An 18,062-nucleotide genomic window follows, 5' to 3' on the forward strand; every position below is an offset into this window, starting at 1 on the left:
TGACACAATACAGCATTTCTTATTCAGCCGCTGGATGCCAGTCAGACGCTGTTTGAGCCGCACCTCCATGGTGAACAGACGCTCAGGCCGTGTAGGCCGAACCCGCTATTCTCATCATGCTTATTATTATAACTCTCGTGGGTGAGAGCCTCAGATAGCCTAGTCAGAGTAAAGGCGGCAGGTTCGGTTCCCGATCTGATCAAGGAAAACTCGAGTTTTTTTCGACTTCCATGGGCATAGCAAATCATTTTGCTTGCCACACAATATACATATAGAAAGCTCTCATTTAATTACTGTGGAGGTACATCTGGAGCACTGAGTTGGGAGCTAACCAAACGCTCGCAAAAGAAGCGTAAAAGCCTAAAATAAAAAGGGTGGGTCGTTGAAGCTGTGAGGGGAACATCAATAAAAATGTTCCCATCTTTCATCCCAATGAACGAACTTTCACTCTTTCGCTCTCCACGAGAGAAGATTCCGAAACTAACGCGTATTTTGTTTTGATTCTTGCCAGACTACCAGACTGCCTGTCACTCCGAACGTGCCGAGGCGCCGGGGGCTCCGATGGTCAAGCTCACATGGCATGGCATGAGAGCTAACCACGTGGACACTCGGGAATGCCATGCCGGGAGGCATGCTCGCTCGGGGCGGGTTCGTGTTTGGCGGGAAACGCTGGGTTTGTTTTTGCACCTTCCCGGTTGACGCATGGCCTTTTGCGGCGACATTATCAGGATCGCGGAGAGTCGAAATTTTCTTCTGGCTCACGAAAATCCATCAGTCCACAGATGACTCTCGAGGAGTGTAGGAGTTGTTTGCGCTTCAGGTGTATTGACACAGTGAATGGTGTTTTTTTTTTGTGGGTGAACTGGAAGCTGTCTGCTGCTAATTGGGTGAGTATTTTTTAAAATTTGGATTTCTAGGCCTTGCTTGAAGAAAGAGCAAAGAAAAGCAGAGAATTATTGATTTAAAGAGTGAACCGATCACGTTAAAGTTCTGGAAAATAGGAAAATAGAATTTTCAAGCGGAAAACAAAAGACGAAACAAAGATGAAGGCCATTCCTCCGATCCCGAAAGAAGGAACGAAAATTGTTCTGTGAATAGGTTCGCAAAATGATTACATAAACTATCCCCCGTCGCCGTGGCCGTTCGCCACCGGGAGGGCTGGATCCTTCGCATCATTATGCAGAGCACAGCAGAACGAAAGTCAATGTTGGTTTAGAGATACATAGAATAGAATGATAAATTGAGATATTTAGGAGGAAGAATGGAATCCCGTGTCCCGTGTCAGCCGTGTGCATGAATTGGCCCAGGAAGCGGATGGCGGTGGGAATGGAAAACATGGTGCTTGAGCAAGCTTCGCGCATGTTCCGAAAAATGTCCCTACATCGTCCCGCTTATGATGTGGGTACGGATATATGGACCAGCGATTCTTTCCGCTCCTTCGCTTGGTGGATATTTTTGAAGGTATACAACTTTGTTCAAGGAGTGATTAAATAGGCAAACGGAATTCTTCGGTAGTAAACACGGCTTAGCGGTGAATTATGAGGGCTCGTGTGGATGTTTTATGAGACTTGTTATACAATGAACTGTGATGTTGGAAAGGAAGGTGGGGAATTAATGGATCTTCTTCTGCTTTGTTGTTCTTTTAAAATGAAAATAATTTCATAAACATTGATCTTAATATTTCAAGAAGCTGCTCTGATCCGTATTTGTGTATAATTGATTGGGAATTTTGTCACTTCACAACTACTTCATTTGTAAAAATATAGTTTTATTTCTGCTAAACCAAACCAAGATTCCATTTCTCAACTAACACCTTAGATCAACGTCAAGTTTGTATGGCGGAGTAGAGTAAAGTGGGGCAAGAGTACGCACTGGTCCGAAAAACAGAACAGACAAAGAACCGATTGGAGTTGTGGGTGGCCAATCGGAACGATAAAACCCGTGAAAGGTGGCTCTGTGGAAATTCGGATTCACCGGGAAAATGGTCAATTCCTGAAAGTAGACCTAGAGATCCGCGATTTTTTTCCTAAATTGCATATAATCATGAGCATAGAGGAAATATACCATCACCATATCGATTCTGCAACCAAGTGGCCAGGAAACGGTCCTCTGGATATCCGGAATCTATATATAAATTGGTTTCTATATATATCCACTAAACCAGGACTCCACTGTTTGGTCATGTTTGAACTACGGAACTGTCTGGTAAAAGTTTACTAATTAGTGAAAAATTAAAAAAAAAATGGAAATTTATTCCGAAAATGTGAAAATGATACAAATCAAATTTGTCGATTTTATTGAATTCCTTCGAGTAACGGTCATATGTAATTTTTCCAATTTTTTCAGCTATTAAAAAACCCGACAACATTTACCGACCTCGGTGATCCGAATGCAGTGTGTAGCTAGTATTTTCAAAACATACAGGTCCAGCAATCGTTTCTGTTTGGACCCGAATGCAAACATAAACTCTAAACACACTTTCTTTCGCTGATCTATGTTTCTTGGGTGGGGAAACTGAGACAAGTATTTTATTGACTTTAATACATTGAGGTAAAAAAGCTTCTAACGTATTGCAACATTAGTCCAAATTCTTATGATTATCTTATGATATTGACGGCGAAATTGCCTGTATTTTTGTCAATACATTCTGAGTATTGACAAAATGAAATTAAAATCAGCTTTTCGTCAATACTTGTCATCAATCATCGTCTTCAATATCACCATAGAGGTAACTCTAAGACCACTGGGTTCCGAAGAAAATCATTATTATTTTTGGCTCACTCAGTACCAGAACAACGGTCCCAAGCAGTCCCAAGCTATTTCACTCACCCCTGCATGTTCTGCATGAATCCACACACCCCTGATGTTATCTGTCAAACTTTCATAGCGAATCAAAACAAACATAGTGTAGTAATAGAATTTCAACTAGAATAGGGTACGTTAATCGTTTGCTTGGGACCAATAGGCTACTAAAGTGGTGAGCCAATTTAAAATCGTTAGTTTCGTATTGATTGTTGATATCACCTTTTCAATAATCTTGTCAGTATGTCAATGTATTGTCAATATATTGATATGTGTAATGGGCACTTTATACTTGCGATTGCAAACCAAAACATTCAAGCTGTCAGAAATACCGGGCTGCCAAATATGCCATAATATTCATATTTTACAAAAAAATCGCAGCCTGCTCTGTGACCGGCACTGCCGGCACAATCGGCACACCTGCACACTGAGAATAATGTTGACCCAAGATAGGTGTTCGGAGTGACCTTCGATACTGCGCTTTCCATGTTACAATTTGGGTTTTATGAGCGTTCTGTAGATCGTGTTTTAGATTTGTTGAACGCTTAAAAACTTCGATAAAACTTGCAATGTTACTTGGGTTTGTATAGAAATAACAGTTAACCTTTATGTTTTAGTCTGCTGTACAGACTGCGAAATTGTATGCGAGCTTCGACTGTGATAATAATTAATACGGTGTAACCGTTCGCGAAGAATGCTCGAGGTTCAAGTGAAACTCGGTGGCTTAAGCGCCACTCCCTTTACGAGAGACCACCGGTCGTGTTTTCTTTGCCCGACTTAGAGACTGATCCTCAGAGGACCACCCGAACGGTATGATTAAAAACCCTTCCTCAATGAAATTCAAAACTTGAAAGCAAAACTAATCTTTATCGAAAGTACACCTTTATCCGATCCATTTAACATCAGTGAAACCCGCAATCTAAAAGAAGTCCACAAACCGAATGTGTCTGATGCGAATCCAATACGAGCCCAAGAACTCAATGGCGAGCGAGTCAGCTAAAAAACCGTGGCAGAAAAATAAGTAACTCAACGAAAAAACTTCAAATTTCAATCTATATTCACATTCATTCGGGTTGGACTAAACTCGGTTGAAAAAACAAACTATTCATGGCCATGAAACGAAAGTACGGACATACCTGCGCAGGTTTTTCGATGCGATGATGGCGACGGATGAATTGGTGATGGCGACGGATGGAGCGGTAATGGCGGCCGGTGACCTTACCAAGGTCCTGGCGATGGCGACTGTCGACCTTCCGACGACCTGTGATGATGGCGGCGGTCTCGGAATGGCGCCGATCAAGCTGCGGAAATGGCGTGCAGCGACGAAAAGTAACCCGTGTGCGGTATGGCCGAAATTGGTGGTGCGGAGGTTGTGGCGGCTGGACGAAAGGCTTCCGATTTGCTTTCTAGAGAGCTGAGCATCGACGAAGTCGAGCATTTCCCGGGAGATTCACTCCGCTGAAGAGAGAGACCAACGTACCGTCGCACGGCTTCGCGTACTATGTTTCCGCTATGACCGCCCGAGATGAACTGTAATCTTCTCCTCTTTGGTTAAAATCCGAATCGAGGTACGCAATTGGCTTCGTACTTCTGCGGTCCGAGCTCTCTAATGTCACGGTCCCCGGGGTTGTAACGAAATGGGGACTCTACCAACGGCTTTTGGCGACCCTTGGGGAAAATTTCGCTTAGCAAAACTAGCGGCTTCACGACACTCCGTTTATCTACCTACAAGAGGCGGGCCTTCGCAATGCACCCGGGTTTTGTCCGAATCCAACGGACTGAAATGGCGGCCAAGTTGACGCCACGACAAACCAGACGGTCCGGCGACGATGGAAGCCGAACTTGCCAAAAATTCCAGCCCGTACAAAAAAGCCCGCGAAATCACAAAATTACTACTAAACATTATTAATCATCTAATATTTAAATTTGCAAAATTAATTAAAAATTACCTTTTTGTATTTAGACAGCGGTTTGAAACGCGAACTACTTGCTACAGGCAAGAAAAATCTAAATGCACAAAAAAAAAACCATCGAATTAATTAACTGACTCAAAAACTTCTTTTAAATTAATCACCTTTTTTTTTGATCGAATTTCACTGTCTGACTTGACGATCTCGAGGGGACACGGGTGGGAGCATACCATCAATTACTGTCAATGGTCGAAAGGTACAGTAGCAGCACCTACCCCACCCGTGTCCCCTCGAGATCGTCAAGTCGACGATGACAGGAGCACATATCGTGGTAGGGGTAAACAATAGTTGCAATTTCCAAACCTACGACTGGATGCCTTTCTTCAAACAACAACTGAAGTGCGGTAAAAAATCGGTAGAACTGTTTCAAACACACAGTTGGTACATGAGCGGGTCGGTTTTCATCTCTTTTTGCCAGTGGTGGCGGGGGGGGGGGGACACCCCTCACCATCCCTCTCCAAAGGGGGAGTTTGGTAAAGAGAGATGAAAAAACCGATTTGTACCTTCCTTAAAAGTTGTCCTAGCTCGCTTGTCTAATATCTATATACAATCTTCACACTGCCGTACTCTAACGGAACTATCAACTCTATGCTTTCATCTACTCCATCTATCGTATAAAAATTACCACTACAGTCTGTTATTTGAAATTAGCATCTTCAACTATATTAAACCTGTTTATTTCACTTCATGAGAGTCACAATCAGCGATTTTTCACACACTCACTCACTCACTCACTCACTCACTCACTCAGCGATCAGCAAATCGCTGATTGTGGCTCATAGAAAGCAAAATTTACAGGTTTCATGTTTCAAACGCATACTTTGTAACCTCTTCTTGTAAGTTACAAGTAAAACAGGTAATCATACCATCTTTTGGTTTTATTATTCCAAAAAACATTATTTTAGCTGAAATGAGTATTTGTAAGCTTGGTGAGAGGCAATCACGCTTCTAGGTAAATGTATAATATATTGAGTGCTTTATGAGCGCTTAGAGTAAAAAATTAGCCAAAACGCCATCTTTTCTTAAAAGTGCTGTGTTGATCAAATGAGCAGAGACTATTCAGGTATACAGAAAACGGATTATGGTAGAGGAGCAAAAATTTGAGAACATTTGCTGAAAAATGGGACAGCATACAAATCGGTGTGAATTAGTTTATGCTAATGCTAAATGCTTCGTTAAACCGGAACTAAATATAAGTAAGTTCTACATTTTTAAAACAATTTACATTCCACAACATGTCAACTTCACCAACCGAAAGCTATCGTAACTCGTTTTTGTTTTCGCCAATTCTTGTCGCTTATCATAAACGCCGTAAATTCTAGGATAAAATTCGGAAATTACACCACTTCCGTCATCTCGAGCACTAGCATGCTGCACTGAGCCAGTAGTGGCTTGGAAAAGTATACTAGGCATCTACATATACACATCCAAGGCGATGAGGATTGTTTTCGCTTCTCGCTGATAAATTGTTTGCATTCTACTTTATTTCCGGACGCTTTACCGAGCAAAGCTGCTCAGTTCGGCTAGCAGCAGCAATATTGCCGCTGAGCTTCTCTTTAACGAGAGGCTTCTTCATCATACCGCACTGCACTGCACTGATGGTGCTGCTGCCCTACTTGTCCTGAAGTGGCACGATCACCTACCATGTAGGAATCTGACGCCCGAGCATTCGTGTGAATGGCAGGAAAAATCATTTCATTGTTTTTTTTCTCTCTCCCAGTTTTCTGTGATAATGCACCCGTGGGGTAAAACGGCCGCGCGTGGGTTTTCGTTGCTATCCCAGTACTAATTCTGGGATTGGATGTGCCAGAATGCTAGTTCAAGAACTAAACATGCAATGCTGCTCGTTAAAGTCACGAATTGGAAAGCTATGGCAAACATTGCGGGCCATTTTACCCCATTCTACCCTACAACCCTACCCAACATATGCCTGAAGGCACTGAAGAGGTGGAAATGGCAGCAAGCGGATACAAAAACATTCATCTCCTCACACATCCTGTCGTGCATCACTGTTCAGGATGTGTTTACGTATCATACATCATAGCCAGCTTTACCCCTCCACCCCTCTGAGACTTGGAGTCGGAGTCGGTGTTTGTGTGCCCACGAGGGACGTATCGAAATCGTGACTAGGAAAGGATACTTTCTGTTGGATCCCTCCCCGTACTCCCAACAGGTCCTCAGGGGCGCAGCGGCCAAGCACATGATGCGAGAAGCTAGATAAATGTGTTCTGAGAGTAGATCCGAAAAGGGAATCCTCCTGCTGCCGTGGATGCTCGTGTGGAAGAGATGTGGAAATATTGAATTTGTTGTACCTCGAAAATATTAATTGCTTCTGTTATTTATGGCAATCAGCATATCAACACAGTCGGCTCCGTGCTGTTGTTGATGTCCGTTGAAAATGAGTGATGCGGAAGCGGTTAAAACTTCATCCAATTTGTTATGCATGGTCAGGTCAGGATTTATTAGATTGTAGCTTGGGAAGCAGAAAACTTGTACTGCATTTTCAACAATTCGCGCGGGATTTGTTTGTTTTCCATGTTTGGAGGGAATTTTCTACCACTTGAACCAGCACGTTTTCTGTGTTGATATGCTGCACGTTGTGATGGATACGGAAGTAGTTGGCAATTAGCACATAAATTACAATATTTATAAAAATCACCTGGAGTGGGCCAGCAAATGGGAACCGTTCCTCCGTAAAATTAAAGGGGAAACCACCAAGTGGCAAGATTCCCCAAACCGTCATGATCAACTGATTCTTTCTTGTCTCCGCTCAGGACATACTCGGACGACCCACAATATGGGAAGTGCGACTTCGTTCAGAAAACACTGTGCAACACAACGATGACGGTAGAGCACCTCTTTGTGAAATGCCCAGGTTTCCAGGGAATCAGCGATCTTTATGGGATCCCGACGAACATTAGAAACGCCTTGGCCAATGACCCTTCAACCGAAGCAGCTGTTATATGTTTCATCAAGGACGCCAACATGTATAAGAACATCTGACCTAACTCTATAACGGACTCTGAATTCACCACCATAACAATTAGCCGACCAAATGCACCAAACCAGGAACATCTACTAACTACGACAGCACATCGACAGCCAACTCTGATAAACAAATACCCTGTTACTAGGGAGGTCTCTTATGGACTGTTCACTCCTCTTAATTAGTGGGTCTCTTCTAGATACCCCACCTCATTAGCTCTATAACTAGGGGGTTCCTTCTGACTCCCCACCAATATTCGTCAAGAGATGAACCAGCCTCTGACGCTAATAAAGATAACCTGACCTAAAAATCACCTGGAGTTTTAGTTGGTAATTAGTTCATAAATGAGCAAACAATATTTGTAAAAATCACCAAGAGTTTTCTTTACGAAATAGAATTTTGTATGCAAAGTATACCGTTATTGCCAGAACATAACATATGCTTGTACAATGATGTCTGTGAACTGTACTTAACTTTCCTCGGTGTTGACTTTCCATGATGAATAAGGCGCTACGGGCATTATTGACTGCTCAATTAGATAAAGAAAACAACGGGATGATTTTCTGTGTTGCTAAAAACTGCAACTTTCTATTATTTTTTTACTGCTCATTAGACTGATGCAAAATTTGAAATTTTCTCTCCATTGTCCTCAAACGGTTTCAAATCAGGTCCTGATTAGGCTCTCAAAATTTAAACTCATTTGGTAAGAAATTGACTTGGCACAAACTATTCGAAGTTTGTATGGAAATTACTATGGGAAAACCAAACTTTTTGTTCATTGTCTACCCATTTTCCATAATGCTTTTTCGAAAATTTCTATAACTATTCTTACGAGAAATTTTCTAAGCTACAACTTTGCTTAATATTGTTTTTCAGCCAAATGTCAAATTAAATTGTTATTAATTGCTTAAGAGATTGATAATCTTATGGAATGATCAAGCAGCTGTTCTGTGGGCAACACTGTATTCTGCAGTGTGACATAGTAGCCATGATATCTGTGCTCTATTCTTCGCACCAGAAACACCAATGTTGCCTGCTGAACAGTTGAATAAGCATAATCATAAGACATCAGTGAATTGAATCATTCATAACTTTTGTTCCTTACATTTGATTGAAAAATGGTTTTCAATAAAGTTGTAGCTGTTGCTACAATCACTGCTATCATTTTTAAAAGCATAGTGATGTGGTGAATTGTCAGATAGATATGAACAAAAACATAACTTTTCCCATAGTAATTCCCATATAAACTTGAAATGGTTTGTGCCAAGTCAGTTTCTTACTAAAGTAGTTCAAATTTTGGGAGACTAAGCAGGACCCAATTTAGAACCGTTTAAGCACTGTGGAGCGAAAATTTCAAATTTTGCATCAGTCTACTGCTCATGCTTTGGAGGGGGGGTAAATCTAAAGGCATTGGTTGAGAAAAACCACCAACTCTCAGATACCCAATTTTCCGTAGTGGTAAGGAAACGAACGACTGTCTGGCGTTGCTTTCCACAGTGTAGTTGGCTTTTGCTAAAATAAGAGCAAAATTGCTTCTGTATTCTTGGATATCAAGCCATTTCTCCATTAATTAATAGCTTTTAGTACAATTTTCTGTCAGAGAAACATATGAGGTTTTCTCATGGAAGCTCTACAGCTTCTCGATTTAGCTACATGAGTCTCCCTCAGGGCTCATGTTTAAGGGCTGCGGTCAAGTTTCTAACTCAAAATTTCCACGTTTAACCGTTGAATAACCACGTGTTGCCTCTCTCAGAGAGTTTCAACACATATTGCTAAACAGCGCTGGCAGTGTTGCCAATATATTGGTATAAAAGTCAACCATTATAATAATTACATTTAAATAGATTAGGAAATCTAAGATTTTAATGACCTCATCAGACATGTTCCGAGTGCCTTTGAGTCAGAACTAATCATACACACTTAAAACAGGTTCACGAGCTCGGCAGAAAAAAAAATCTGATCCGACACGGTAATTCATAATTTTGCTGATATTTCGGCAACCAACATATTTTTTCCGAGATTAACCAAAAAATTTACCGAAATATCGGCAATCAATCTATTTTTACAAAAATTTGGCAAGTAATTCACTGAGCCCATCAGTAAATAGAGATAATACCAAAATTAGCAATTACGTTTACTGAGATTTCGGTATTGACCTCATCCATTGCCGAATTTTGGTAATACAGCCGCCATTTTTCGTTTTGTGAATCAAAATTGGCTGTAAATCGCGGATAATGAATCAAGTGTTCAAGTGCGAAATGCGGACGGCAGGATTTACGATCTTTTTCGTAAGTACACAATTGTTGTTAATATCGCCAGTATTATTTTTCGTAGGCCGTCTTCTATGACCTGTTTTTTTTGTCGTCAACCAATGTCGAAGAGTTTTAGCACGATATACACATTCATATCCGGAATATGCATTCCTGATTCCTGCTGCTGGTGCTGCTTGTTCTTCAAATGTTAATCCCGTATAACTTCCTGTGATGTATGATTTTGTGATGATTTTGAATGAAATACAGAATGATAATCCCATTGCAGTGCTTCTTATTTTGCAACTATTTTACACATAATAAAATATTTTTCTTCTTTTTCTTTATCTTGAAACAAACAACAAAATAAAAAATGCCGATATTCAGTATTTTTTTAATACCGTAGGGATGCTTTTGCCGAGCAATCAGTAATTTTGTTTACTGAGATTTTCGGCAAAAATTGAAAACCGTGAATTTTATGATTGCCGGGATCCCCGGTAAATTTGCTGTTTGCCGAGATGGTTGCCGAGCACTCAGTGGTGCCCATCTCGGTAATTGTTTTGCCGAGATTCGGTGAAAAAAAAAATTGGTGGGGTTGTGTACAAGACACGACCGCAGGGTTGACGTAGACTACGTTAAGCTGTGTAGTGAAATTCTCGATCATTTTTTCTAGACATTGATTTAAAATACAGTAGAAGTAACCTATGATTTCGGTCCTATGTACGTATTTTGGATTTCCTACTTAGTAAAACTTGGTTAAATTCAGGACCTCATAAAAATGCGAATACATATTCTATTACAATTTGGTTCCTAAATTACAATCAGATATGAGTAAGGCCACAAGCGAAGTGACAGACGACTAACTGGCGAAGAAATCAATTAAAATAATGTGGTTCTTTGTAATAGAATTTTCTTAGAAGCTTGTGCCATCAGCCACTAGATGGGCTAGTATTTTTGTTTTGATTTGAACATAGTTGATTTTGTGTGCAATATGATCTTTGACAGTGTGCAAAGAGTGTATCATTTTGTCATTTTTTTATGCATTTCAGTTTAGAGTAGAGTGAAAGAGATAGAACCAAAACATTCTAGTACATTTAGTGTTGCCATGTGGTACAATCCATTAGTAGTGTTGCCATGTGGCACAATCCAGTAGTAGTGGTGTTGTCATGTGGTACACTGAAAAATTGCATTAGCAGGTGCGTCACCAAAGTTTTCGAGCCGCTCCGTCTGTCACTTCGTTTGTGGTAAGGCTTTCTTCAGGTGATTAATTGAAGCGTCCAACAATGACCGTCATGATGGCTGATATTCCCTATCACTTCAAGATTTCTAGGACACAAATCTTGGACGGTTGTGACATCACTCATGAAATTGAAACACCTTGTGTACTGGACTGCAACAAACGTGAAGTTCCAGTCTTTTTTTTATAAGTTTTGTGAGAGCTGATATCTGTACTCTTGAAATTTTTCTATGGTAATGAGATTGATCCTCAGTGATTCAACTTTAAAACGCTAAAAATAAATGCACACACAAAAACCGGAGTGCACAATTTTGCATCAATGTTATGCAACATTTTATAGTTTATCGAGATGATATCAATTAGCCATGAATTCCTCCAATCTAAAAGCATAAATAGAGGTACCGTCTGATAATTTCAGTGCTTGGTACAGAAAACTGTGTAGGAAAATCCTTTTTATCACCACAGAAACACCCCGTTCCCGTTTTCTTATGCAAAATAATGAATGTGCGTTCACAAAACGCACAAAATCTTAAAAAACCTACTTTAATCAATCAATAGATTAAAGACATACCGAGAATTAAATGGAGGGATTTCAAGCTAAAATGTTCTGATCGCGAAATATTGACGATCAATACCGAAATTTCGCATAAATGTCTAACCCATTTTGTGTGGTGTGTGCTGCTGATTTTCAGTGTTGCCCAATGATTAGGGAACTTTCATAAATAACGTAGTAGTTGAGGGAAGAGAGGGGTTTCAGAAGTTGGGACCGGCCATGTATAAGGTGTATTGCAAAACATGCTCCGAGGAGGAAGGAGGGTTAATTGGTCAAAAATATACGTAATTTATGGATGGACCTAATTTTACTTCCATGGCTGTGTCGCAATGGGTGAGTTGAATTTAACTTGTGGTTAAAAGTGACAGATGAGTTATCGAATAACCCTGCTATACGAGCGTGGTTATTTCGGACCGACTAGAAGTTAAATTTTGGTAACCGTGGCTGAGTTTTGTTTGAAAACTGATCAATTTCCGGCATTTTCGAACATTGAAAATAACTTACGAAATGTCACGTTTAACCACAAGTTAAATTTAACTCGGCAATTGGTACACAGCCCAAGAAGTATTTCTCGATGACTTTTTCGAAGGAACATATCAGCTTTTGTAAACAACGCATTTTATGTCGATTTGGCGTAACTGGTAGCTCGCCCACGCATGCTAGTACTACCATCAGATAGGGGAAAATTTGTTAGTATGTGGGGCGAGCTTTTAGTTATGCCAAACCGACGATAAAATGCGTTGTTTACAAAAGCTGATATGTCCTTCCGAAAAGTAATCAAGATTTGTAGTTATCATTCAGGTAAGGAGCGCTTGTGCCATCGAGGCGACGCCGCTACCAGCAGCCAATGATCTCGACGGGAACGACGCGCAAAGTTCGAGGTGCAAAACTCGAACTCTGCGCGCTTGACAGGAACCTACTGCTGCTACTGCTGCTGCTACCTGCTTACCCGACGTCCGAAGCGAAAATGAGTTGAGGCACATTAGCAGCGCTGTTTTATAACTTTTCTGATTCAATCAGCACGATGTGCAACCAAATTGTACTTGATTATGCGATTTTAGATTTTCGATTTACCCCCAGTACCTTCCCGTAAGACGTAGTCTACGTTAAAAACTTAGTGTGTGGGAATCCATAATTCGACTATTTCCCGGGTGGTGAAGTCATTCACAGCTAGGAAGGTGTTGAGTCTGTTCAAGTAATGCGGAGAAGAAGGCGGATATTTCCATCTGGTTTGTCAAAAAAAAACGCATCCACCTCTACAACGTCCGGAAGGCACCGAACCGGAACGACAAACAAAACACGGTGGCCAAAACTCGCGCTAGGAAGCACACAAAGCAGTTGCCGGGTCAGGAGTTTCACGTTGTCACATTACGGTTGGCCGTTCCTGAGGAGGTTGAAACAAAATGGTTTCCTACTCCGCTCTGATCTGCGGTCAAACACCACAGCTAGCTCTCTCAGGGCAAACTAGGGCAAGGAACGATTTATCGGCACTTTCCTTATCCAAATAGACCTCACAGTAAACGGGTTCTTAATGATAAGCGAAACACAGAATTTACGAGTTCATGGATGTATTAAGGGAAAACGTGGAGGAATTCATCTATTCATTATTGGTATAATTTCACATAATATTACGATTTGCGCAAAAACATTTTCGTTGGTTAGCATTCGTTGCGGCCGTCGGACGGGTGGGCGCCTTGAAGATTTCGGTTGGACTGATGGACCGTGCGTTAGACATGGGTGGACATACCTTAGCGTGAGATTCGCCGGTCACAATGGTGGTGGTACAGCTGTGTCGAACTTGATCTCGTGATCACGGTGGTGGTGAGTGATGAACTACAAGTGCGATGTGCCGATCGCACCTATACTGGTCAGCGGTCTCGTGAACGCTGGGGTGGTGGTGGTTTCGGGGCAGTTTTGGTGGGGGATTGCCGGTGGTGGAGAGCGCTGGAAAGTCTGGACTTTATCACTCTTCGTCGATGATAGCACGTTCGACGAGGTATCGTCACCCCCGTGGGATGATCGACGACAGGGTAGTGTTAACGGACGGTCGTGGCGGACTCAAGCGGACACTAGTTTTTCTGTATCACTGGTGCACACGGAGTGGATTTTTCCGAGGGAAAGTCGCACAAAACTGAATCGGGCATGTGTCACGCTACTGGACCTCTAACGGTACCAGACAATCACTGCCGGTCCAAGCAGCTAATTAAACCATCACTTTCACTTCCATGATTGCGCAAACGGTTACAGTCATCAGGACCCGATAATCCAAACCATGCTACATAACTAGCATTGGAAATGCGTCCTGTTGTCAGTCAGCGACAACATTCGCCTGTATTGAACAATCGACCATGGGACTCCATTGGAATGGTTGCTTGAAGGGAGAAAAGGAGCGAAACAAAACATGTTTCTTTTTTTTTGTCTTCGGGTCTATCTTGAAAGGATTGGAACCCGTTGGTTACAAGGTAAGGAAGAAGAAGGTGGACAATTTCGCAAAAAAGTTCTTGGTTTGGCAGGCCATCTGTGGATGGCGGCAAGATGAGCCAGCCGTACATCACGGTGGGTACCATAAACGGGCAAATCTACACACTTAGAAATAACTAATTTTACACGTGACGGAATCCATCTTTGGCATAAAGGATCAGACGTAAACAAATACGTCATGTAAAATTAAGTGCTCCGAGACTGAAAAGTTCGTTACTCGACGGAAAGTACGTTTGATTGAGTTGAATTTTGTATCTGTTATGACTCAATTTTATGTCAAAATTGACGCTCGTATATGTCAGTCTCAGAGCACCTAAATTTACATGATTTATTTTAAGTGTGTACCGGGACGAGTGCCTCCAGAAGCGCCTTCTAGCCTTCCAGCGGTCTCAAGGAGGCGAGACGCTGTTTTGGCTGGATTTGGCATCCTGCCACTACGCAAGGCCGGTGTTAGACTGGTGCAGAGACAAAAATGTTATTTTGTACCAAAAGACGTCAACCCACCGAACTCGCCGAAACTTCGCCCGATTGAGAAGTTTTGGGCCGTCATGAACGCTACACACTTAGAAATACCTAATTTTACACGTGACGGAATCCATCTTTGACATACAGGATGAGACGTGAACAAACATGTCATGTAAAATTAGGTGCTCCGAGACTGAAAAGTTCGGGACTCGACGAAAAGTACGTTTGATTGAGCTGAATTTTGCGTCTATTACGACTCAATTTTATGTCAAAAATGACGCTCGTATATGTCAGTCTCAGAGCAACTAAATTTACATGATTTTTTTAAGTGTGTAGACTTCATAAAACACCTAAGTTGTTGGAGAACGATCTAGCTTTGAAGAAACAGTGGGTAAAAGTTTGGCTATGGAGCGGAGATCCAAAAAGCCATGAAGTAGAAGCCTAACCATAATGTTGTCTGAAAGTTTGAAGAAAATCCGACTTAAAATGATTTTTTTGCGACCATCTACTTCTATCTCGCTTGGTTAATTGTTTTGCTAATTAAAACAGCATGATTTGAATAATAATAGTAATAAATTTGATATAATTAAGACAAATGTGTGTGTTTGTATTCCATCTAACTTCCACTGATTGGCAGTGTTATTGTTTATTGTTTATTGTTTATCAGTCAACAGGTAAAATGTTTACCCCAATGACACCTGTTCTACAACTAAATACAAAACTAACGAATAACATAAATTAACATAAAACTTGTTTAAAACTACGCTTGTTTGTTTCTCGTGACTCGTTGAAATCGTACACATAATAACACCGGTTGAATACACGGGACATGCTTCGCAAAGGTTCGTGAAAGCCATAATTAGTTCTTGCCGGAGGGATGGTGATAAACGAGTGCGACCGAAGATTACGACGACGTGTGTTGATGTCCAAGAAACTAAGAAGCGTAGGACTGTCAATGTTGCCTTGCAGAAGATCCCCAACAAAGCACGCTTTTGCCACGTTGCGTCTTGCTTCTAGTAATTCCAGATTTATAAGTAGACAACGGCTTTCATAACTGGGCAGGTTGAATGGATCTCTCCACCTAAGATGACGTAGAGCGAACCGGACGAATTTTCGCTGAACAGCTTCGATGCGTTGAGTTTCATTCTGGTAATAAGGAGACCAGACGATAGACGAATACTCCAAGATAGGGCGCACAATTGAGCAATATAAAGCTTTTAGGCAGTAAACGTCCTTGAACTTTTTTGCAAAGCGAAATAAAAATCCTAGTTGCGATGAGGCTTTAGACACAACGTACGCGACGTGATCCTTGAAGGTTAATTTTGTATCAACCAGAATCCCCAGGTCCTTGACTGTCGAATCACGTTGTAGATTCACGCCTCCCAAAGCATAGATAAAATGGAAGAGTGATTGCTTGCGGCCAAATGAAATAACCGAACATTTGGACACGTTCAGCGACATTCGATTAGTATGACACCATTCAGCGAAGGCTTCCAGTTGTTGTTGCAGAAAAAACGCGTCTTGTGGTTGCTTAATCGTGTAGTAAAGCTTCAGGTCATCGGCATACGAGAGTTTTAGGCATTTCAAGATGAAATTGACATCGTTCATATACAGCAAGAATAGAAACGGCCCCAAGTGACTTCCTTGGGGAACACCGGACCAAACCGGAAAGGAGGGCGAAACGTGGTCTCCAATTTTGAAGGACATACTTCGACCGGTTAGGTAGGATCGAAGCCAGGAAAGCAAGTTACTGTTCATTCCCAGCTTGTCGAATTTAGCAACTGCGATTTGATGATTCATTTTACCAAACGCCGCGGATAAGTCTGTGTAAATAGCGTCTACTTGTTGGTCATTTTCTATTTGGCGGATCACGAACGAAGTGAAACAAGTCAAATTAGTTGTCGTCGAACGGTTAGGCATAAATCCATGCTGATCAATCGAAATGTAGTGTGCGTAGTTCTGAACCAGCTTATGCAGAACGATCACCTCAAACAGCTAAGAAGTGGCGCTCAACGCAGCTATGCCCCGATAGTTCGAAACAATCCGCTTGCAGCCTTTCTTGAAAACTGGGAAAACATACGACTGCTTCCAGCAGTTTGGGAATACACCAGTAGCCAAGGATAGGTTGAATACTCTTGCTAGTGGTGTTGCAAGTGTATCCGCGCAGCATTTGAGGACAAGCGATGGAATCCCATCCGGACCACATCCCGTGGAGGATTTTAAATCCTTTCCGGCTGATATAACCATATCGTTCGTGATCACAAACTGTAGCCCAGAGGCCGAAAGTCGAGGAACATTTCTGGTGGCGACGGCTACATCCTGCGGGTCGATGTGTTCATTAGTGAAAACATTGCTGAATTGAGAACGGAACAGGTCGGCGATGTCAGTAGTGGAATCAGCTTCGAACAATCCGTTGGTCATCGTAGAGGGCAGTCCGGATTCCATCCGTTGGTCATGGACGTAACGCCAAAAACTTCTGGGATTTGTCTTGAAGCGCCTTTGCAAATGGTCCTGATATGCGTTGTACAAACGATTATTAAGTTGGTTGTATTCAGTGCTCGCCGCCATATATCTTATTCTCGTGGAGTCCGTGCGATACTTGCTATGTCGTCTGAGAGCTGCCCGCTTCACAGTCCTAAGATGCTTGAGGTCAGCATTTGACCAGGCTGGCTTAGCCGGTTCGTGTCTAGACTTCACGGGAACGAACTGATCGATGGCATACCACAGGATACCAGATATGGTCGACGCAGCGAGGTTGGCATCACAATTTTGAAGCACCTCGTCCCAATCGACATGTGCGAGGAACTCGTTCATGCTGTTGAAGTCAGCCTTTCTGAAATCATAGGCGATGCTTTCAGAGGTATCTTGGAAGCGTTGCTGTGGGCTTATCTTGAATTCCATCAGTACAGGAGGATGATGCCTGCAGATTTTAACGAGCGGTGATGGAGCTTGCATAACTGTGCTGTGCTCGCAAAGTTCCTCACTGACGAAGCATAGATCAAGCGTACGATTGTTTTCATTTGCAATTCCACTCATTTGTCTGAGTCCAGCGGTGCTATACGCATCAAGCAGCTTCCGTGATGCCAAGCTAATCGAGGATCGTGATGTAATCGGGTACAGGGAACCATGTGGACTACGCTACCAAGAGATCGAGCTCAAGTTGAAATCGCCTAGGATGATAACGTTGTCTCTTGGTCCTAACTGCGAAACCACCCAGTTAAGCGAATCGATATGCTTTTCGATTCGCTTAACTGGGTGGTTAAAGATTCATCGTTTACTCGATCAGGGGGAATATACACAACGCATAGGTAGAGTGTTG

The 18,062-nt window shown here is 42.0% G+C and overlaps 1 protein-coding gene across 2 annotated transcripts in view; it reads left to right on the forward strand.

Moving 5' to 3' along the window:
• The first annotated feature begins 796 nt into the window (after window positions 1-796).
• The window catches only part of hig (hikaru genki), a 59,846-nt gene continuing 42,580 nt past the window's right edge, over window positions 797-18,062 (forward strand). For both annotated transcript variants that reach the window (XM_065229561.1, XM_065229562.1), the window contains exon 1: window positions 797-887. The gene's annotated coding sequence lies outside the window, so the exon portion shown is untranslated. The remainder of the gene's footprint in view (window positions 888-18,062) is intronic.

Source organism: Ochlerotatus camptorhynchus, unplaced genomic scaffold, assembly GCF_037179485.1.
Source record: "Ochlerotatus camptorhynchus isolate MF236.1 unplaced genomic scaffold, CSIRO-AGI_Acam_v1.1 ptg000316l, whole genome shotgun sequence".
NCBI lineage: Eukaryota > Metazoa > Arthropoda > Insecta > Diptera > Culicidae > Ochlerotatus > Ochlerotatus camptorhynchus.